Source organism: Physeter macrocephalus, chromosome 10, assembly GCF_002837175.3.
Source record: "Physeter macrocephalus isolate SW-GA chromosome 10, ASM283717v5, whole genome shotgun sequence".
In the NCBI taxonomy this organism is placed as follows: domain Eukaryota; kingdom Metazoa; phylum Chordata; class Mammalia; order Artiodactyla; family Physeteridae; genus Physeter; species Physeter macrocephalus.
In genome coordinates this window covers 73,834,735-73,859,033 of record NC_041223.1, presented here as the reverse complement: position 1 = coordinate 73,859,033, position 24,299 = coordinate 73,834,735, and the positions used below count along the sequence as shown (strand labels likewise).

Genomic DNA, 24,299 nt, shown 5'->3' with positions numbered 1-24,299 from the left:
GTAGAATTTGATGATTTGCTGATTTTCCTCCTGTTTATAAAATTAATACATATTTGTATAGAAAAATAGATAAGGGAAAAGATCACCATAATCTTACCATCTAAGGAACAACATTATGGTTTGTATCTTTCCATTCTCTTTCTCTCTCTCTCCCTCTCTCTCTCACAGACACACACATACATACACGCATGCACGCACTTATACACTTAAATGCACACATTTTTGGTTATTTTTAAATAATGTAGCCATACTGTACTTTTTATAACTACATTTTTAGTGACTTGTATGTATTCTATGTATAGAATACTTTCAACCTGTGGCTCTCGACCTGGTGTGATTCTGTTTCTCCCCGCCCGACACCCTGACACCCTAGGGGACATTTATGTCTCGAAACGTTTTTGATCATAACAACTGATGAAAGGGGCTCCCGTGGCACCTAGTGGGTAGAGACTGTTAAGAGCCTACAAGAATGCTGTTAAGAGCCTCCAGTGCACAAGACAGCACAGGACAGCAAAGAATTATCTTGCCCAAACTGCCAGTAGTGCTAGTTGGGAAAACTCACACTACACCATGATTTTTAATAGCTGCATTGTATTTGGTCATTGAGTTCATACCATAATTTGTTTAACCAACCCTCTACTGTTTGAAATAGTGAGTACAAATTTTTCTGTACCTCTCTAACTATTCAGGATAAAGATTCACCAGAAGAATCACTAAGTCAAAGTGTACCAAGGGGGCTTCCCTGGTGGCGCAGTGGTTGAGAGTCCACCTGCCGATGCAGGGGATACGGGTTCGTGCCCCGGTCCGGGAGGATCCCACATGCCGCGGAGCGGCTGGGCCCGTGAGCCATGGCCGCTGAGCCTGCGCGTCCGGAGCCTGTGCTCCGCAACGGCAGAAGCCACAACAGTGAGAGGCCCGCGTAGCGCAAAAAAAAAAAAAAAATTGTACCAAGGCCTATTGATCCATTTTGACAATAGCCTCTCAAAAGGTAAAGTTTTTCTATATTCTGGTGTCAGTTTGGGGACCAGCAATGTGTAAATCCCATTTAAGACAGCAAAATCCAGTGATTCCAGAAGCACAAGTAAGTTAAACAAGGTGCTTGAACGCTGTTCTTTTTCCCCAGCCTGTGAGGCAACTCAGATATGTGGGCCCCTAATCTGGACCCTATACCACTCTCTGTTCCTCCCAGATGTTCCTCCAGGGGTGGTGTTTTTTTGTTTTTTTTTATTGAAATATAGTTGATTTACAATATTGTGTTAGTTTCAGATGAACAGCAAATTGATTCAGATATATATTTTTTAGATTATTTTCCATTATAGGTTATTACAAGGTATTGAATACAGTTCCCAATGTTTTTTGGGTTTTTTAAAAATTTATTTATGTTTTGGCTGCATTGGGTCTTCGTAGCTGCGTGTGACCTTTCTCTAGTTGTGGCGAGCGGAGGCTACTCTTCATTGTGGTGCGTGGGCTTCTCATTGCGGTGGTTTCTCTTGTTGCGGAGCATGGGCTGTGGGCGCGTGGGCTTCGGTAGTTGCAGCACGCAGGCTCAGTAGTTGCAGCACACAGGCCCTAGGGCACGTGGGCTTCAGCACTTGTGGCTTGTGGGCTCTAGAGCGCAGGCTCAGTAGCTGTGGTGCATGGGCTTAGTTGCTCCATGGCATGTGGGATCTTCCCGGACCAGGGATCGAACCCATGTCCCCCACACTGGCAGGCAGATTCTTAACCACTGCACCATCAGGGAAGTCCCAGGGGTCTGTTTCTTGGAATGTGTTCCTTGAAATATTCATGTGTTCCCCCTAAAGGGCTCTATGATTAAATAAGTTTGAGAAATAATGTATACTATGTTATCTTCTTGAAGTTTAATATGAACTTAGTATATTTAAGGCTTTGAGAAATTCTAAACAAATCTATTTAACGTCTCTTAACCCAGTAGTCCCAAACTTATTTGACAGGTTAGCCTTTTCTTTTCATGGACGACCACTAACATTTGAAGGAGCACAAGTGTTTAATCAGATTCGTTTTGAGAAATGTTTTTAACCCCTAGCTGTTTATTTTGTGAGCTGTTTTTCCCATGAGCAAATAGCAAGTTTTTCTGCAGATTCTAGTATTTTTCTGTAGCTAGAGAAACCAGGACAAGCTGGGGCCCCAAATACTCTGAAATACTACTTTGTGGGCAGTGACAAGCCACTGAAGCTTTAGCAAAGAAGTTGTGAGATTGGATCTGGGTTTTTAGGAGAACTAGTATAACAATGATGTACCAGATAGATGAGGGTAAGCTAATTAGAGCAGCATCTTAGCCAAGAGATAGAAGGGCTGGACCTGGAGTTGTGGCAGTAAAAATGGGAAGGCAGGGATATGTATGTGTAAGAAATAGGAAGGAGTGGGTCTGGGAAGCTGATTGCCTGGAGGAGGACGGAATACGTTGTTGAATGACTTCAGGCTCTGCGTATGGTTTAGACTGAATGCATAAGTTTATATTTCAAGATTTTTTTTATCTCAGGTCATTTATCAGCCTACTTTAAAGTAATTTTTTTTGGAAAAGCTTGTTTACTTCCATTGACATTTAGACCTCGTAGGCATTCATCAGAAGCAGGCCTCTCCCTCTCTGTCTCTCTCTCTCTTTCTCTCTCTCATGTTGCTTTGCACTTTATGGATTCTCGAAATTTATTTTCAGGTAACCTTTTCAAGAGTCCCAGTCCTTTCTGGCACTTCTGAAATCATAGGGCAGAAAGGAGTTTCAGGACGTTTGCCAGCGCATCCCCTCATGCCTCAAGGCTATATAAGCTTCAGACAGTAAGTTGCCCTTCAGAAAAATTCAGAAGCAACCATCCACAGTAACCATCTGTATCCTGATATGGTATAAGAAAGCCTTCATTCATGTATTCTTTTTTTTTTTTTTTTTTTGCGGTACGCAGGCCTCTCACTGTTGTGGCCTCTCCCGTTGCGGAGCACAGGCTTCGGACGCATAGGCTCAGCGGTCATGGTTCACGGGCCCAGCCGCTCCGCAGCATGTGGGATCCTTCCGGACCAGGGCATGAACCCGTGTCCCCTGCATCGGCAGGTGGACTCTCAACCACTGCACCACCAGGGAAGCCCCATTCATGTATTCTTGAGTCTTACCTTGGGACTGCTCCCACTCCAGTGAAAGTTCTTTTCCAGTGCTGTGAAGGAGAAGAGAGACAGGATAAGCAGCCTCCTTACAAATCCCCTGAAAATTGCACCCATGCCACCTGGTCACTTTTTCCATTGAGAGACCCAAAGGTACACCCAGGGGACCAATATGTGAATAAATTCAAAATACATGAGGAATTTATACCATTTATGTAAGGATCACAGTTAGTTTTCACCCTTTAGTAGATGCCTGCAGAAAACATGCCACTGATTAGGCTTTTCTTTTTTTTTTTTTTTTTTTTTTTTTTTGCGGTACGCGGGCCTCTCACTGTTGTGGCCTCTCCCATTGCATAGCACAGGCTCCGGACGCGCAGACGCAGCGGCCATGGCTCACAGGCCCAGCCGCTCTGCGGCATATGGGATCCTCCCGGACCGGGGCACGAACCCGCGTCCCCTGCATCGGCAGGCGGACTCTCAACCACTGCGCCACCAGGGAAGCCTCGATTAGGCTTTTCTTTTCTTTTTTTCTTTTTAAAGCATCTCACTAAAGGAAAATTAAGATTTTTATTCAGATGACGAAGGACGCCATTATTGATTTATATATCTTAGCAGTTTTATTCCAGTGACAGGCTGATTGGAAATAGAGGCAGAGGAGAGTATCTTTTATTTGTAATTTAACAAGGCAGGTGCTATATTTTATTGCGTTGTCTATGTATAATTAGAAATGTCTTAAGATAGTGGTTCCACAGCTGCTTTTGGGTCCCCTTTGATAATCTGATGAAAGGTTATAGACCTTCTTCCCAGGAGAATGTCCTTACAAATTCATGTACATTTTTATATGTAATTTCATAGATGTCAGCATATGGCTTTGTTCTTCTGAGTATAGTGTTTATTTTTAACCAATATGGCTTCTTGTTAAATAAATTCCTTTATGCATTCATCAAGTATTTTTTGCACACTTGCCTCAAGCCAGGCCTGGATACAGTATGAACAAGACAGGCAAGGACTCTGCCCTCATGGAGGGCAAACAAACATCACATTCCAGAATTATGTAATGCTATCTTAATGATAAGTGCTGAGAAGGAAGAAATGTTAGTGAAAGAAAGTATTTGGGGTACTGTTTTGTATAGGGTGGATTCCTATTGCTGCTAAAGTGAAATGGGAACCTTGAAGGCAAGAAATAAAACATGTCTCTGTTGGGTTTTTAAATATAAAATCAGAATATTAGAATTGTAAGAGAGCATATAGTTTTCCCACCTTGTTCCACAGATGGACCTATAAGCCCTAGAGGCTGGGTCTGGTGAGATCTGGGACGGGTTCTGTAGCCCCGGCTGGCACCCTGAGCTGGTCTGTATGCTTGTGCTGGCCCGTCCGCTCTTGGGAGCGTTTACCCAGCTGCAGCCCAGCCAGGCGAGGACAACAGCTCCAGGCATGTCTTGCTTCGGTTCTGATGTTTGGCTCCCAGGGCCACCTCACGAGAGAAACTGTTCACTTCAGCATTTTCTTAAGATTGAGATGAACGTATTACTCAAGTGGAAAATGTAGAAACACATTCGATCTGATGCTACTGAGAATGATAAGAACGAATTGTGTTTGCAAAAATGGAGCAAAGGGAGCAGGTACAGCTTAGAATTTTGAGTTTGCTATGGCTGTTCATCAGCAGTTTACTTAGCAGATTACAGAGCTGTGGGAAGAAATGGTCTGTTGTTCCCTTGTGAGATTTGGTTTGATGTGCTTCTTTCTGATTGTAATTCTGTACACTTTCTTTTCTTTGAAGTGTTTCACTCCATAGTGTTTGAGTGCCCCCTGTGTGTTGGCCACTAGGGGTGCAGCGATAACCCAAGGAAAAATGGTCCCTGCTCTTACGGAGTTTCTGGTCTAATGGGGAAGGTAGACATTACTAGAATAATCACCTTGGTGGCCACATATTTACAGCCTGACAGAAAGGCTATAAAGAAGAGGAAAAGGGAAACATTTCTACAACACGTGTAATTACGAAAGGACTCCAGAGTGGTGGGGCTGCAGTGCTTCCCTGGAAATGATGCTTGAGCTAAGAAACTGAACAGTGGGGTGTGGTAGAAACATTACAGAAGGAGGAAGAGAACAGCCAGGGTGTGGCAGTGAAGGCTGAGAGAAGCAGAGCACAGAGTTAGGAGATAGCATTGGGGTGAATTTGGACGTGGAGGGTGAGGCAGATCAATCCCGGGTTTCTGGTTTGTGCAAACAAACGGACTGTGGTGCCATTCACAGCAGTGATGTCGGGTGTGGCACAGGGATACTGTAAGTCAAGGTTGAAGACATGAAGACAGTAACAGTAAGAAGTCAGATAGGCCGTTGGTTATCGGGGTCAAGGACTCATTGGAGGGGTTTGAGTCAGAGATGAAAATGCACATGTCACTGGTCGTTGCTCTTTACTGTGCTTTACACAAGCGAATTATTAATAAAAATGTAGAGTTCTCTGAGATCCTTTAGAGCTCTCTTTCTAATGAGTTCAATAGAAAATGTCAAATTATTCTCTTATCTGTAGCAAAAGTTTATCTTTAGTAAATGTGGATTTACCTGTATGTTTTTGCAAAATGTTTGTTTACATTCTGTTCTAGTGCTTTTCTAGCAAGCCTGTCAACCTTCATATATTCATTTGTTCTCCAGAGGAGAAAAAGATGCGTTATTGAACTAGAAACATGTTCATAATATATTTAATGTAATAGACTTTAAAAAAATGTTTCTTTTCTCCAGATTTAACCTTGAATTTGTTCTCTCAGCACCTACTTCTGAATGGAACGGCAAACGGGGATACATTTCACCAGCTCTGCTTTCTGAATTTTTGAAAAGAAGTTTAGACACATCCAAAGTCCTCATCTGCATTTGTGGACCAATGCCATTTACAGAACAAGGAATGAAGTGAGTAGCAACGTGGTAGGAGAGAGAATCCCAGCACCGTGAAATGACGACCTCCTATAAACAGCGGTTGACGTGGCTCTCATTTCTTCCTATTCATATGAACATGCACTTCAATAGTCTGTCACAGCGTAAGAAAATAATAACAAAGTGTTTAATCTGTGTGCAGGTGAAGTATCGGAGGCCTGGATTATGCACAGAGTTAGACGTGAACACAAAAGTCAGACACAGCCAGCTCTTGATGGCCTCTGGTAGTGGCTGGTAGTGTGGACGCTTTCACAAGATTTGTGCCAGATAGTTTTAGGGACACTAGATTCAACCTCCTCTTCCACCAAAGCTTCATAATATATAATACTTTTTTAAAAAATATATCATAATAAGCAGTGTTCATCTCATTGTAGCTTTTGATCTTCCATCATTCTCTGCAACTGGGTGAGCATTAATCAATAACACAGTGAGAGAAAGCCAAACAGCAAGACAAAAACCAGATACTAGAACATAAATAAGCCAAGACCAAGAGTTGAACTCTGCACAAAGAACAACCAGTGGTAGTGACCATCTTATTTAAAAATCACCTTGATCTTATTTAACTCTAAAATGACACTTTGGGCTTCCCTGGTGGCGCAGTGGTTGTGGGTCCACCTGCCAATGCAGGGGACATGGGTTCGTGCCCCGATCCGGGAAGATCCCACGTGCCGCGGAGCGGCTGGGCCCGTGAGCCCTGTGCTCCACAACGGGAGAGGCCACAACAGTGAGAGTCCCACGTACCACACAATAAATAAATGAATAAATAAATAAAAAATAAATAAAAAAATAAAATGACACTTTAAAATATTTGGTTAGATATAGCCACTATTGGGTTTCTAGATTACTTTAAAATATGACAGCCTTAAATGCCCTGCATTTCCTTGTTTGGTATATGACTGAACCTAACATTTGCTAGGTAATTTTCTCTCTTGCTATTTTATTTTTAATTTTAATTATGAAAAAGACAGGCGGTATGGCCGGAAAGGTAGGTTGGGTTCAGATAGTGAGAGGCTTGCCTGCTGCACCACGTTGGCCCTCGTAACTCCTGTGCCGTCCTATCCCTTTGTCTGAATGTGTGCAGTTCTGGAAGCTGCCACTTTGGGTTGGAATCCCAGCTCCACCGCTTAGAGTCACCCTACAATCATCAGCTAAGTGTCCTAGGGCCAACACCTTCTCAGCTTTAGTGCACTCACCTATGCGAGGGAATAAATGATAATATTTATGCATGTGAAATGCTTAGCACAGTGACTACAAAGAGTGAGTACGAAGTAAATGTTTATTATTTTCAGCAGCATTTTATTTATTTATTTTTCACCTCCTTTTTTTTTTGGCCATGCCACTTGGCTTTCAGGATCTTAGTTCCCCAACCAGGGGTCGAACCCAGGCTCCCTGCAGTGGAAACGTGGAGTCCTAACCACTGGACCGCCAGGGAAGTCCCCTTCAGCAGGGACTTTTTTTATGGCTCACGGGCCCAGCCGCTCCGCGGCATGTGGGATCCTCCCGGACCGGGGCACGAACCCGGTTCCCCTGCATCGGCAGGCGGACTCTCAACCACTGCGCCACCAGGGAAGCCCCAGCAGTATTTTAAACAGAGCTACTTGTAAGATTTCAGTCTCCATTTACAGTATTCTCCAAGTTGAATTATACTTAAGCAGTATTTCTGCTTCTCCTGGTCAGTGGGGGAAAATTACGATAGAATGCTAGGGGATCAACTCCTTACTTCAAAAACTGGTGAATGAAGAGGAAGAAAACCATCATTTATTCTCCCTTTTCTGTATGAGTTATACTACTGGATAACCACATAATAGATGAGCAGAAGTTATTCTTTATAGAATTCCTCGGTTGATAAACGAATAAAGAATGATAGGAGTAGAATATCACCAACTTCGGTCCCTAATGAAACGAGTAGATCTGTACGTAGATCACCAGGGGTGGTTAGCATCCAAAAAGAGAGGCAACCCGGTATTATGTGCCTCCTGATGAAAGAGCCCTATGAAGTAGTCTTGTCAAAAAGACTTGAACCTGTATCTGATTAAGCCTCTCGATCCAATTATTAAATTTTGGGAGATAAAAGGAAAAAGGAACATATTATTAAAGTAAACCACAGGGATGCAGCAAAATGAGAACCGTGGGAGACTCAACACTTAAAAATCTGATTTTGTCAACAAATAAATTGCAGGACAGAGAGAGAGAGAGAGATGGAGGGGATGTTATAGATCAAAAAATACCCAAAAGACATATAAACCAATCACAGTGAGTAGACTTTAATTGGATCTTGATTCAAACAAACTTTAAAAAATTATGGCATTTATGAGACAATTGAAAATGTGACACTTACTAGATATTAGATGATATTAAGGAATTATTGTTAATTTTTTAGAAGTGATAATTGTGGAGTTTTTTAGAAAACACATGCTAAATGGGGAAAATGAAAAAATACTATGGTTATGATGGTAAACTTTGATCTTACTTCTTTATTTTTAAATATCTTCCCTAAGAAACATGTGCTTTTTATTTTTTTCAGGTTGCTGCATGAATTGAACTTTTCCAAAGATAAGATCCATAGTTTTACAGCATAATGAAGAGCCATCATTCAACTGTTTTAGCTAAATTTGTGATTACTTAGGGTTTTTTAAAAGAACATTTTTGTATATAGGTTAACTAGAATCCACGTTTTAGTTTCTTAAATGAAATCAAATGTTTCTTCACTATAGATACATGTTGACTTTATTTTGTACCATAACTTATTTTACTACTGATATTTGTCCTGGAAGGTCAATCGTGGCAACAAGTATATACAGGATTCTTTGTTATGAATCACAAAGTTCCTTACCATTTAAACTGTATCACTGTTCTACAATAAGCTCTTGTGTTTTATGACATGATAAAGCAAATGATCATTTTGATCACATTTCTATGCTGTAAGATGTCTGATTAGCAATACAGATTAAATTTTACATTGCACTGTAAGCTCAGGAAATGATCATTTATATCCTTGTTCTTACTATGAAAACATGGAATGTTATAACTTATTAAGTGATCCAAACATTTTGTGTGTCTATGGCCTTGATACAGAGTAGAATAAAAAATATTCTTTTTAATCTTTGTGGTAGAAATGTGTTTGAGTACAACAGTATAGGTTAGTGTCTATGGGGAATTTTAAAAGCAGCAATAAAAGATTCTGGAGACACTTCACACATGCAGCTTTGGATTATACGTGTTTAGAAAGTTTAAGACAACCTTGACAACTATTTTGATTCTTAGCCAAAACTAGAGGCATCAGGAAAGATAATGAAAGTATAGCGTCTGGTCTCATGGTCTAAAATAATCATTTGGTGCTTTGGAATAGGTTAAATTTAAATTCTTTTTGAGCCCATCTAGACCAGCTGGGAAAATGAGGAACACTCCATCCTAAATGTTACCTTCCCTGGCTGGCTGCTTGCCCCACAGCTGGCGGTTCAGCAGGGAGCCCTCCTAAGCTCTGCTGGGTGGGCATCTTATTCTCTCTCCCTGCTGCTGTGTGCAACCTTCAAAAGCTTTCACAGATTGGGATTCTGCAAAGGGTATCAAGAAAAGCCATTGTATATACTACCAAATGTAAAATAGATAGCTAGTGGGAAGCAGCCACATAGCACAGGGAGATCAGCTCGGTGCTTTGTGACCACCTAGAGTGGTGGGATAGGGAGGGTGGGAGGGAGGGAGATGCAAGAGGGAAGAGATATGGGGACATATGTATATGTATAGCTGATTCACTTTATTATAAAGCAGGAACTGGCACACCATTGTAAAGCAATTATACTCCAATAAAGATGTTAAAAAAAAAAGAAAAGCCATTGTGGTCTTTTCATGAGGAAACTGTGTTGGATGCATAGGTGGCTATGCGTAAGCTAACTTAGATTTTTCAGTCATATTTAGGATGGCAGCATTGCTTTTACAGAAATCGGGGTGTGGGGAGGCTCCAACTCCCCTGTAAATGATTTTGTAAATAGCTAAGTCTTCACTGAATGAATGGTGTACTCAGGAGGAACACAGTAAACATTCCGAATCCCCAGCCCAGGAAGCTCCCCAGGTGCAAGTGGCTGGGTCAACACCGTCTTCTTTCCCTGCGGCTCCTCTTCCGTCCATCGTCATTCACCCAGGCCCGAGGTGGCAGTGCTCCCTGTGGCTAACAGGGACATTTTCTACCTCTGCCTCCCTACCACATCTTTTTTTCTCCCTTAAGATCATGAACTATCCAGGCACACCTTTTTTTGTAGTTTATTAGTAATATATCAGTTAATTCTACCTTAGCCAGCTCTCTCATCTTTTCTACCCTCCTTTTTCCTCTCTCCTTCAAACCCTTTTCTAATTACCTCCAGGTTACTCCCTGTTTGTATCTCTTCCTCAGTGTTCTTACTGTGTGTTAAAGCAAAAGAAAACCCATGAACATCTTCTGAACGTATATGTTAATAATTCCCAAATTGGCATCTTTGAGAATCAGCTGAGCTTCAGTTTTCAATATCCAGTTACCACCTGGATGTTCCACAAGCCCCTCAAATTCAATAGATCCCAAACTAAGCTTTTGCCGTGACCATCTTGTAACCAAACCAGGTTAATGTTTGGCTGACTCTCAGCAAGCCGAAACGCTGAGACGCCAAGGTTTGCAGCAGACAGGGTTTATTTAAAAGGGAGCCAGGTGAGAAGACAGGAAAACAAGTCTCAGATCCACAGGGGGCTCAGGGGAATTATGGGATAATGAACGAAGAAGCAGGGCCGTCTGAGGCATGTGGAGCGTGGGGAAAGGTGACCGGGAAAAGGTGGGGGTGATTGTCGTTCTGCGCAGGCGTAACGAAGCTACAGGCTTCTGCACGTTCAGGAGTGGAGGGGCTTAGCACGAGCTGAGGGTGGAGTTTTCGACCCTCTGGCGTCAGAAGGTCCCTGCGTGGCCACTCATGTGTGCCCATTTGGAGAGTCAGTGGTCCAATCCAGTGTTAACCAGCTGAGCTCCAACTAGACACAGCTGACTCCAAGTTCCTGGAAAATAACTCGGGCAGGTAGATACCTTATTGTTTAGGCTACATGCGGCTTGGAGGACATGCAAAACCACCTTGATTAGTGAAGGCAGCTGAAGTGGATTTAAGCAAACCCATGGTTTCAGTCTCTCCCAGGTCTATTCCTCCTCTTGAATTCTCTGATTTACTGGTGCTACCTTCCACCTAGCCAGCCCTTCTAGAACTATTCGGGATCAGTGTCTCCCTCTCCAATCTGACTCCTCCATACCAGCTAGCCCTGCACTGTGGTCCCTCAATCACCTCAGTACAATAGCCTGACAAGTGGTCTTCCTATTGCAGGTGTTTTTTTTTTTTTATTCCTATTGCAGTCTTGACCTCACTGAAATCCATTCTCCATTCCAGTGTTGCTAGAGGGCCTTAGAAACTCCCCTAAATAGAGCCTCAGTCTCCCATTTAATACAGCCATATACTGAGGAACACAGAAGGGAGTGTGGATTGTAACTATTATTCTTGAGCAAAAAGCTCCAAGGCTCCTACGTCCTGTATTTGCAATAAGAAAAGGGAATTATACTCAAAGTCACTTTACCTTGAGAGTTCTGCTTGCTTACTTCCTTTTTAAAAATGTGTTTATGTGTCAGTTTTGTGTCAGTTTTCTATTTCTGCAAGGACAAATTACTGTGAACTTCGAGGCTTAAAACAACACCCATTTATTCCATGGCTCAGAGGTCTGGGCCCAATGGGGCTCAGCTGGGTCCTCTGATGAAGACCTCGCAAGGCTGAAATCCGGTTGTCAGCTGGGCTGGACTCTCCTCAGGAGGTGCTGGAGAATGTTTAGCTTCCAGGGTCCTTCAGGTTGTTCGTAGAATTCAGTTCCTTGAGGTTGGAGTTCCCCATTTCCTTGCTAGCAGTCAGCTGGGGGCCAGTCTTTGCTTGTATAGCTGCCCATGTCCCTTCTCATGCTATCTACGTGGCTCCCCCCAGCACTGGTAGATCCAGCGCGTCTCATGCTTTAGATCTTCTGCATTTCCCTTCTGCTACAGTCTTTCTTCCCCCTGCTGGAGAAAGTTCACTGCTTTTAGGGGCTCATGCAATTAGACGGCCCCGCCCAGATAGTCCTGGATAGTCTCCTGATCTTAAAATCTGTGGCGTTACAGCTGCAGAGTCCCTTTTGCCATTTAATACAGCATATTCAAAGTCTGCAGGCATTAGGGTGTCGACGTCTTTGGGGGACCATTCTACCTACCACAGTCTGAAGAGAACAGAGAAACTTATCCAAAGTAAGATAATTGTATTTTGTCTAGAGCTCGCTATGGGCCCTCAATTTTCACCTTAATGTGATGGAGGAGTGATGGATGCTTTCCACTCCAGAATACTTAACTCCATTATGCTGGCGAAGGCTTGCCTACAGCTTCCTCTGTGGTCTACCTTCTCTGACACATAAACTTGTCCTAAACTAGTTTGGGGCTGTGTCTGTTGATAGCTGCAGACTCCCACCTTTGGGCAGATGACCCAGTCTCTGTTTGGTCTACGATATTTAGAATGGCGCCTAATTGGTTAAAAAGGAAAAGTGAAACCTCAGCCAGCCCCAGTCTCTTGGTGTCTTTCTGCTTTGGTTTTTTTGGGGGTTTTGTGTGTGTGTGTTTTTAATTGAAGTATAGTTGATTTACAGTGTTGTGTTAATTTCTGCTGTACAGCAGAGTGATTCAGTTATATATACATTCTTTTTCATATTCTTTTCCATTATGGTTTAGCCCGGGATATTGAATATAGTTCCCTGTGCTCTACAGTAGGACCTTGTTGCTTATCCATTCTGTATATACTAGTTTGCATATGCTAATCCCCAACTCCCACTCCTTCCCTCCCCCACCCTCCCTCCCCCTTGGCAATCCCAAGTCTGTTCTGTCTGCCAGAATGCCAGAGTCACCTATCTGAAATACAAAAAACATGTTTTCTTTCCTGGTTAAAGTTCTCTTCTGCTGCCCGGTCCCCACTCATGGAATGGAGGCTCCATCTTGGGGGGCAGCACACTGAGCTTGGGGCCCTGGTAATGAGGCACTGGTTCCACACCCAGAGAGCAAGCTGAGGGGACCTCAGGCCACTGCCCCCAGCCCTCCAGCAAGTGCTCAGCTCTTAGGAAGGGTGTCACCCGGAGAGAAGCTTCTATTGTCCCCAGAACATTCACGCCCAAGTCTTTCTGTGGACGTATTTTTTCATTTCTCTTGGATGGATACCTACAAGTGAAATTGCTGAGTCATGTGGTAACTGTACATTTAACTTTTTTTTTTTTTTTTTTTTTTTTTTTTGTGGTATGCGGGCCTCCCCCCGCTGCGGCCTCTCCCGTTGCGGAGCACAGGCTCACGGACGCACAGGCTCAGCGGCCATGGCCCACGGGCCCAGCCGCTCCGCGGCACGCGGGATCCTCCCAGACCGGGGCGCGAACCCGGCCCCCCTGCATCGGCAGGCCGACGCGCAACCACTGCGCCACCAGGGAAGGCCCCATTTTACTTTTTTTAAACCCTATTTTATTCTGTGTATATTTCTAGATCTAGTGCTGAGACATATACTAGTTAGATAATCATGCTTTTGAATGTACAGTTTCAAACTTTTAAGAAAATGCCAGGTTGTTTTTTTTTGCCAAATTGGTTGTATCATTTTATACTCCTACCAGCAAGCACTGTATCAGAATGTCAATCCTTCCACATCCTCAACAACCTTGAATTATTAATCTTTTAAAAGTTAGTGTGTAGTGGTATCTTATTGTGATTTTAATTTGCATTTGTCTGATATCTGTTGATGTTGAACTTGTTATCATGTGCTTATTGGCCACTGGTATATTGTCTTCTGTAGGGTTTTAATCTTTTGCCCATTTTTAATTGGATTGTTTTTCTTATTGTTAAATTGGAAGCATTCTTTATACATCTAGATACAAGTCCTTTTTCAGGTATGTTTCATGAATATTTTCTTCCATTGTGTGACAGCAAATCATATGGAGTGCTTAGGGCAAGAATAAGCTTGGGTAGAAATCAATTTAAGAGTGTAAACTAAATAACAGTGCAGAAGGCAGCTGTGAAGTTGATAAATGAATGACTAACATTCTAGGAAGAGAACTCTGGTGATAGCGTCTGGAGAACATTCTGGAAGGGACAGGTCTGAGAGGCAGGCAGCTAATGACAAATAGGGCCATGATGAGACATTTTTAATTCCGGTACAATGGCAAACACATTAAATAATGCAAATCATCACTGTAGCCGTGGAGGCAAATACAAACCACACAGGCTTTGTGTAAGCTTGGCTCTTTGGGAGGAACAACCATTTCCATGTTACAGTACATTTTGTCCATATGTCTCTTAGCAACTGGACACTTGGAGGTAAATCTGAAAATGATGCTGACCACTCTCTTCCTCGAATTTGAAGAGCTTATGTTCTGACTCAGGATTTTCTAATTAGCCATCATCTCAACCCGTGGTGATCAGAATAGTGAGGGAAGTGTTTTTATTGTAGTGTTTGCTGAGGTGGCCTGTGTTGACTTCATTACAATTCTATTTCCTCTCATTTCGAACATGCTGAGAAACGCAGTTATTTGTGTTTGGTACAAATAACTCTGGCTCGTAAACATGTCTAAGGGAGAAGCTGCAGAAATTCTTAGTAAAATACATTCAGGTGTTTGTTATGCTGAGGATTTCTCACTTTCTGAGCAAGTTAATATTTTACTAATATAAGAATTGTCACAAGGCAAGTCTCAGGATAGCCATATTCTTGCACAGTTTAGAGAAAAAAGATCACAGAAATCATTATACATCTAGATTTTCCTCATTGCCTTTCACATATTGTCTGGTGTATTTTAATATATATACTTTCATATTTTAAAATCTTGAATTAATTGTTCTAAATCTTCAGTGAGATGGGAGTTCTGTGCAGTAAACCATTAGAAGAAGGGGCATTCTCCCTCACCCAGTTAGGAAGTGGCAAAGGCAACCAAATACAGGGTTCCAGGTACTTACTGGGGTTTCAGGAAAAGCACAATGCTGGTCAGATTAGAAAGTAACACGTGAAGATACCACCTGCTCACTCAGTAATGAAGCCGTGGAGCTCGGCCCCTTTGTGCTGGATCAGCTGTGGAAAAACTGCTGTTTCCCTGGCACCCCACCATCCCGGCTTGGGCACAGAGGAAGGCCTTACCTGTGTGTGCTGCACAGGTGTTCTGTGAGATGGAGGACCATGTTCTTGTGGGAGCTGTTTTCACCCCTAAACATTCTCCATTTTGTCCTCTTGGTCATGAAATCTTAAACAATAATAGCTAATATTTATATAGTTGACAAACCAATTCCAACAGTCCTGCAGGGTTGCTGGTAAAAAGATTAACAACCAGCTCTTAGAAAAATAAATAAATAAAGCCCTGATTTGTAGAATTTGTCCATTTTTATGGTTTAAGTCCTTTTGCTGCTGTTACCGACCAGGACTCTTAGCCTCCTTAATAAATAGAAATTGATAAGAGGGGCTTCCCTGGTGGCGCAGTGGTTGAGAGTCCGCCTGCCGATGCTGGGGACACGGGTTCGTGCCCCGGTCCGGGAAGTTCCCACATGCCGCGGAGCGGCTGGGCCCGTGAGCCATGGCCGCTGAGCCTGCGCGTCCAGAGCCTGTGCTCCGCAATGGGAGAGGCCACAACAATGAGAGGCCCACGTACCGAAAAAAAAAAAAAAAAAAAAAAAGGAAAAGAAATAAGAGCCCAGACGAGAAATTCAGGCAATGCTTTACTGGGGTTCCTGCTGCAGCAGGGGGGAGCGAGAACAAGCCACAGTTTCTCTGGCTTAAGCCCCGAGGCAGGGGCTGAGCTGCTTCCTTATATGAGGTGAGGGTAGGGCTGTGTCCAGGGGTCTGGCCGGAGGAGTGGCTTAGATGCTATACCCACTTCTTTGGTGGTGCTGTGTGCAGGGGGCATGCGCAGTGTCCTGCTTTTGTTCCTGGCTCTTCAGAAGTGGCAGTTGATTTTTTTTTTTTTTTTGGTCTTTTTGTATCTTGTTGTCCATAATGTGCCCCAACTGCACATGCACACAGTTGTTTTTGGTCCCTTATAGTTTCTTTGTATTTTGTTGCTTGGGGAGATGTTTGCCCAGGTGCAAGCACTGCAGCAAAGGGTCCCAGATCCCAGCCTGTCTCACTATGGCCAATTTCAACGTGAGGTAACTGAATGTGGAGTTGGGAAGGGATGGACACTGTTGGCTCTGCCCCGTGGGTAACCATTTCAGGTTACAGAGCAGGCAGGGTGCAAGAACTTCTGACATGCTTTCACTTAGCACCCTCAGACAAACTCAACGAGGAAGGTATTAAATACTCTGTTTTTTGGATGAGGCTTAGAGAAGCTAAGTGACGGGTCAGAAAGTGGTAGAACCGGGACTGGAATGCAGTTGGTTTGATTAACTTGCCCAAGGTCACACACTGGTGGGAGCTGTCGCGTGGCCTCAGAACCAGAGGTGCCAATAGGGAGTGCTCGCTTCTCCCCAGAGAGCCCTCTGAATTTTGTTTTCTATTCCGTGACATTAGAAAGCTCCACGTTGGGGGCTTCCCTGGTGGCGCAGTGGTTGCGCGTCCGTCTGCCGATGCAGGGGAACCGGGTTCGCGCCCCGGTCTGGGAGGATCCCACATGCCGCGGAGCGGCTGGACCCGTGAGCCATGGCCGCTGAGCCTGCGCGTCCGGAGCCTGTGCTCCGCAACGGGAGAGGCCACAACAGAGGGAGGCCCACATACCAAAAAAAAAAAGAAAGCTCCACGTTATGGTCAGGTCTAGAGATTGCCAGAAGCACCCTTATTTCATCTACCCTGGTTTAAAAATTACTCCGAGGTAAGACAGAAAAACAAGGGCTGACCTGGGTGGGGCGGAAGAGTGAGTGTGGAAAAGGCTCTGTCCCCGATTAGCCAGGTGGCTTTGGGAAATCGACTTCCTCTCTTGGTGCCCTGTTTTTCTCATACATACAGTGGGGATGATAGGTGCCTGAAGCAGAGGACATACTTAATACATATTAGCCACTAATACTATCTCCAAATGTTCTGGGTTTTTATATATTTGATGGAACGAAGGAGCTGAGCTTTTTGGAGGAAAGATCACAAGTTCTTTGTAAGTCCAAAAACATAGGGAGTAATTAACGGGCAATTTATGAACTATTTCTATTTCTCACACCAGCTTTGTGTTATGAATTCTTATAAACACATTTCAGAGTTTTGACCAATATGAGGATTGATATATATAGGTGAGTAATAAAGTAATTTGATGCCAGTCCTTCCTTATCTTTTTAATAAAAATCAAATATTTCAGACATATAAAAAGGTGGAGATAAACTGTCAGGAACAGGCAAGTGTTGCCCACCTAATCTGAGAAGCAAAGCACTTACATATTGATGAAGACTCCTAGGGACCCTTCCATGATGCCATTTTCCTCGAGATCACTCCCAGGGTTACCATTATCCTTCATTTTGTGTTTATCTTTCCCTTGAATGTTTCTTTTTTTTTTTTTTTTTTTTTTTTGCGGTACGCGGGCCTCTCACTGTCGTGGCCTCTCCCATTGCGGAGCACAGGCTCCGGACGCGCAGGCTCAGCGGCCATGGCTCACGGGCCCAGCCGCTCCACAGCACGTGGGATCTTCCCGGACCGGGCCACGAACCCGTGTCTCCTGCATCGGCAGGCGGACTCTCAACCACTGAGCCACCAGGGAAGCCCCCTTGCATGTTTCTTATACTTTATCCTCTGTATGTGGTCCTAAACAATATCCCCGTGCAAAATACAGAATTGTCTTTGATGTTTTTAAACTTTATATGAATGATATTGTATATGGTCTTCTGCTCCTTGCTTTGTTTTAATGGCATGGTTTGAGGGATAAATCCATGTTAACACATGTAGCACTAGTTCCTTCGTTTTAACTGTGATATAGTAGTCCATTATTATATGAATATATAACATTAAAAAATTAATTCTCCTATTGATGGACATTGAAATTCTTTCCACTTTTGAAACCATCTCCAAATGGTTAATATTCTTGTACATGTCTCCTTGTGCATATATGTGAGAATTTTCCCTGGAATTTATACCTAGGAGTAGAATTTTTAGGTCACAGATTTGTGCACCTTCCATTTTACTAGAGAAAAAAACCCCTCTATTTTCAAATTTGGTTGGGTCAGTTTCCTCGTTCACTACCAGTGTATTAGATTTCTCATACATTCACATCCTTAAAATGCTTTTTATTGTTTGACTTTAGAAATATTCCAGATCTAATGGATACGGAGTGGTCTCAGTGTATCCCCTGATGTGTTGGGCATTTACATGTTTTCTCTCAGATCTTTCCTTTCTCCTATCCTGGAGGGAGCCCATCTCTAAAAGGACAGTTCCCAGGGTCCCTTGCCTGCTGGCTTCTGTTTTCATTCAGCTAATGTGAAGCACTGGTGGAAGGTTAAACGGGAGAAGCCAAGGTCTTTTTCCCCATCCACTCTGACTCCAGTGGGGTCTCCATGGCCCCAGCTCACCTTTGCCAGCCCCTGCCATGGCTCTGACTCAGCTGGATGGCCCCTTCTCCACTCAGGGCCTGCTGGGCAGCTCCAGGTCCTGGATTCTGAAAATACCATGTCTTCTCTTTCCTTTCCAGCCTAGGGGTTCCTGCAGTTATGTCTCTTGGTTGCCTTGCCTTTTGGGTTTCCAAAGTCTCTGAATTAAATTTCCTCTGAATTGAAAGACTGGGTGTGAATGTTGTTTTCCAGTCTGAATCCAGCTGATACATCTAACCCAAGTGGGATTTTTTTTAACATCTTTATTGGAGTATAATTGCTTTACAATGGTGTTGAGCTTTTCTTTTCCTTTCTTCTTCCCTCCATTCCTCTTTCCCTCTCTTCCTTTTTCTTCTGCCATGTAGATCATCTCTGCTGTAAATTAATTGCACGTGTCTTTGTGTATTTTTCTATAGGGTTTTTTTTTTCTTATTGATTTATAAGAATTCCTATAAAAGTCTGAATGTATATGAGTTGCAAATGTTGTATCCTGGTCTGTGGCTTGTTTTTTCACTCTTTAAGTGATGAATTTTAATGCTCAGGAATGTCTATTTTAAATGTAATCAGATGTATCAAGCTTTCCTTTTGTGGCTTGTGATTTTCACATCATTTAAGAATCATTTCCTACCCAGGAGTTAAAAAGACATACTACTGTTTTTTTGTTTGCACTTTTCTAACTTTTGCTTTTCACATTTCACATTCACATCTTTGTTTTTCACGTGTCAGGTATTTAGTTCACCTGAAATTAATGTTCATATATAGTGTGGTGTACAGGTCTGATTATTTATTTCTTTCCTATGGGTAACCAGTTATCCTAGAATCAGCAGCATGCTGCAGCTACCTCATAGCAGCTCATGAAAGTTCATTGTTAATTCTCAGGCATCGCGTTAGCTGGTTGTTAAACACATTGCTAGCTCATATGGGCCACGGCAGGAATTTTTATACCACAGTTATGGGCAAACGCTACAAATCAACTCCCTCTCCAACCCCTGGGGAACCATACTAGCATGCCCACTGCACAGAACTCTCTATCAAGAACCTTGTTGCACAGTGCAGTTTTTCAAATTGAAGGTTAAAACTCTGTAACGCTTATGGAATCAACTGTATGGGTTGCAACAATTTTGTGTGTGTGTGTGTGTGTTTTAAATAAAACAGGGCTGAATAGAAAAATACCAGAATGCATTGCACATAGTAATTGTAACTATTTTCCTTGAATCTTCTGTTTTCGTTTTATGTATATATTTACCTACATACACATGACTGTATGGTTTGGGTTGCGGTGTTAAATGCATTTCTCACTGTGGGTAATTGGTAAAACAAAATGTGAAAAACACTGGACTATTCTGTCCTTCCCTTTCTGATTTCCAAAGCCACTTCTGTCACGTGTCAGGTTTTCGTCTATGAATATGTCAATGCCTGAGTTTCCCATCTGTTCGTAGGTTTCTTTGGCCCTTCCCTGTACCATGTTGCTTCATTCTTCAAGTTTTAGGAAGATCTTCATAGCTGCCAGGATGAGGGTCCTCACCCATCTTGAAGTTCTTGAGAATTGTCATGTCTGTTCTTGGTTCTTTGCTCTTCTACATAAATTTTAAGACAAAGTTGTCAAAGTCCATGAACAATACTGTTGGGATTATAACTGAAGCTTTATAGCTTATAAGCTATATAGCTTATAGCTCTTATCCTTGAAGGGGATATATCTCCACTTACACAGAACTTCTTTAATGTCTTTCAATAAATATTTATAATTTCCTTCATAAAGATATGCACATTTTCATTAGATTTCCTTCTAGTACCTTACATTTTGTTGCTATTATATACAATATGCTTTAAAATTGTATGCATATTTTTGTGTGTAGGAATGCAACCTATTTATATATATTTGTCTTATTCTGAAGTCAATTTGTAATTCTAATAATTGGTCTGTTTTTCTCGAGTTTTCTCAAGTTTGAGTTAGATAATGAATACGATCTGTGAATGGTTGTTTTATTTCTTCCTTTAAAATAATTTTTAAATTATTTAAAACTAATGTTTCACCATTAAATAGGATATTTGCTATAGTTTTACAAATGTTACCAGGTTAAGGAAGTGCCTTTTTATTCCTAGTTTGCACAGCACTTTTGTTTTGCTGGTTTTTTTAATTTATTGAATTATAGTTGATTTACAATGTTGTGTTAATTTCTGCTGTACAGCAAAGTGATTCAGTTATATATATATATGTGTGTGTGTATATATATATGTACATTCTTTTCCATATTCTTTTCCATTGTGGTTTATCACAGGATATTGAATATAGTTCCTTGTGTTCTACGGTAGGACCTTGTTGTTAATCCATTCTCTATATAATAGTTTGCATCTGCTAACCCCAACCTCCCAATCCATTTCTCCCCCACCCACCCTCCTCCTTGGCAACCACAAGTCTGTTCTCTATGTCTGTGAGTCTGCTTATGTTTCATAGATAAGTTCATTTGTGTCATATTTTAGATTCCACATATCAGTGATAGCATATGGTATTTGTCTTCCTTTTTTTGACTTACTTCACTTAGTATGATAATCTCTAGTTGCATCCATGTTGCTGCAAATGGCATTTCATTTTTTTATGACTGAGTAGTATTCCATTGTGTGTGTATGTATATATATATATATATACACCACATCTTCTTTATCCATTCATCTGTTGATGGACACAGGTTGTTTCCATGTCTTGGCTATTGTAAATTGTGCTGCAATGAACACTGGGGTGTTTAAATCTTTTCTAATTACAGTTTTCTCCAAATATATGTGCATGGCATTTGTTTAAATTTTTTTAATTGAAGTATAGTTGCTGTACAATATTATATAAGTTACAGGTGTACAATATAGTGATTCACAACTTTTAAAGGTTATACTCCATTCATAGTTATTATACAATATTGGCTATATTCCCTGTGTTGTACAGTATATCCTTGTAACTTATTTTATACCTAATAGTTTGTACCTTTTAATCCTCTACCTCTCTCTTGCCCCTCCCCGCTTCCCTCTCCCCACTGGTAACCACTAGTTTGTTCTCTATATCTGTGAATCTGTGTTTTTAATTTTTAATGGTGTTAATTTTATCAAATGTTTTTCTTATTCTATTTTCTATATTAAGTACGATCTTTTGTTGTGTTAAAATTTTTATTAAGTTGAGGAAATTTCCTTCTAATTTTGCAAACAAATATGCTATGATTTTTAAATCATAAATTAAAAAAAAATTTTTCTCCATCTACTGAGATGATTTTGTTTTTCTCTTTTATTCAGCTAATGTTATAATAGATAAAATATAGATTTAAAAAAACAATAGGTTTTTCTAAACTTAACTCATATTCTTGGGATAAAACCAGTTACCCAGTTGGGTCATAATTTTTGTTTTGTTTTCTAATCACTGAATCTTCTTTGCTAATATTTTATTAAGGAGGTTTTTATCAGTGTTTGTGAGTGAGATTAGTGTTGTTATTTTCATTCTTTAAATCATTCTAACCTGGTTTTGATATCGGAGTAATACTGGTCATGTAATGTATGTTTTGGGGTGGACAATTCTTCCTCTTTTTCTATTTTATGGTAAAATTCGTACATGTCAGGGATCTGTTCCTTCAGTTGTTGGTAGATCTCATTTGTAAAACTGTTTCATCACTTTCCCCCTGATCCCATGGGCAGATTTTTATATTCTTGATTGTTTTTAATATTTTAAAGTCTATTTGGAGTTGTCTTAGTCCGTTTGAGTTGCTGTAACAAAATGCCACAGACTGGATAGCTTATAAACAACAGAAATTTATTTCCCACAGTCTTGGGGACTGAAAAGCCCAAGATCAAGGTGCCAGCATGGTGCTATTCTGGTGAAAGGCCTCTTCTGGGTTCATAGCTGGCACTTTCTTTCTGTGTCCTCACATGGTGCAAGGGGCTAGAGATCTTTCTTTTATAGGGCACTAATGTTATTCATGAGGGCTCCACTCCCATGGCTTAAGCATCCCCCCAAAGTCCCCACCTACTAATACCATCACCTTTAGGGGTTAGGACTTCAATATATGGGTTTGAGGGGACATAAACATTTAGACTACAGCAGGGATTCTGTACTTTTTTTCCCCTTTGAGTCAGTTTTGCTAACATATTCATCTAGAAAATGGTTTGTTTTATCTAACTTTTCCAATTCACTGGGAAAAAATTGTTCATAGTATTTTCTTGTTTGGGGTATTGCGTATTCATTTGTAGTTAAAGGCAGTTTCTTCATTCCTGTTATTAGCTAGTTATCTCTCCCTCTCATCAATCTTTTCAAAGCTTTAGCTATTTTATTACTGTTTTTAAATAATGAATTTCTGGTTTTGTCCATCCTCCCAAATGTATTTTCATTGTCAGTCTCCTTGCTTTGCTCTTCCTTTCTTCATCTATTAACTGTGGCTGCTTTACCATGACTCCTTTTCTTCCTGGGACTAGGCAGTGGAGCTTAATTGGAGGAAGAAGAAAATGTGCTGTTCCTGAAATGAAATTAAGCCAAGAAAAATTGAGGCTGGCATTTCTTCTGAGAAATGCTAGACTCAAGTTTTTCTTTACAGGAAAAGTTTTGAAACACTTCTGAGCTATTTGGAAAGCCCTAGAAGGTATGTTCTAGGGGAACATTTTCAGAGAACGTTAGTGCTCTTTTTATTGCATAACAAATTTCTATGCAATCTTAGAGGCAAACTGAAAAGGATCACTATTTTCTTTCTTGTTGTGATTCATTGCAGAGCTCATAAATATGTTACAGCATGGTAGGCAAGGGAGGAGAATATAAGAAAGCGATGACTATCTATATAATTTATTTGATGACTATCTATATAATTTATTTCTAAGTCACAGTTCCCAGGCTGAGCTCTGGCATTTTGCCTTGCTGATGCATGCCTACCCACATGGAACCAAGGCCCACACAAACGGCAGGAGTTTCCCTATACTCCCAGCATCTGCAAGCACCCAAGTGATACGCAATTGTTAGGAAGTTTGTTTGTCTAGATCATTATTGTCACCCACCCATCCTGTCCCTTTGTTAACTCAGAATTTCTGATGTCCTCTGAGCCCACTTTGGGCGGACACTTCCATCTCTCAATATAAAATAATTTTTTTTTAATCCAGATGCTCCTAATTTAGTGGGTACAAATAAGTAAACAAACAACTGTGGTGCGTTACAATAAATGCTGCATTAGAAATATGCAAAGGGTACCACGAGAGCTAGAGACAGAATCCTTCCCTAGTCTTAAGGAATCATAACAGGTTTCCTGGAGGAAGGCTGGTGGAATCCCTTTCAGAATGGGCATGGAGGGGTAAGAGCAGTTAAGGCCAGAGGGGTGAAGGGATTGGTGGACCATATAAAGGCAGTGAGGCCAGGCCACAGAGGAGCCAGTGTCACATCTGCTGAAACGCTCCAGGAATAAGAAAGGAGGGAGGAGTGGAGGAGGGGGTGGTGGAGCATCTCTTTCTTATTGGATCGGCGGTGGTGCTGTTCAGCACAGAAGATGGGTACCGACTCTCTGGGTTCACCTAAAGGAGGATGGTGCCACTCACTCAGCTAGAGCCCCTCCAAGGCTGAGCTATGGGCTTCTGTCTCACCTGGCTGGTCTGCCACCTTCATGTGCCCTCAGATGACTAGACCCTGCCACTTGCTGACTTGCCATAAGAAAATTGTGTTCGAATTTCTTACACTTACATCAGTTGACATAAAGATCTTAATCTTTATATCCAGCTCTTGGGTCTAAGTGGA

General features: G+C 41.8%; 1 pseudogene; it reads left to right on the top strand.

Moving 5' to 3' along the window:
- LOC102984447 (cytochrome b5 reductase 4-like) overlaps nucleotides 1-8,615 on the top strand; it is a 46,086-nt pseudogene extending 37,471 nt beyond the window's left edge.
- Nucleotides 8,616-24,299: the final 15,684 nt, after the last annotated feature.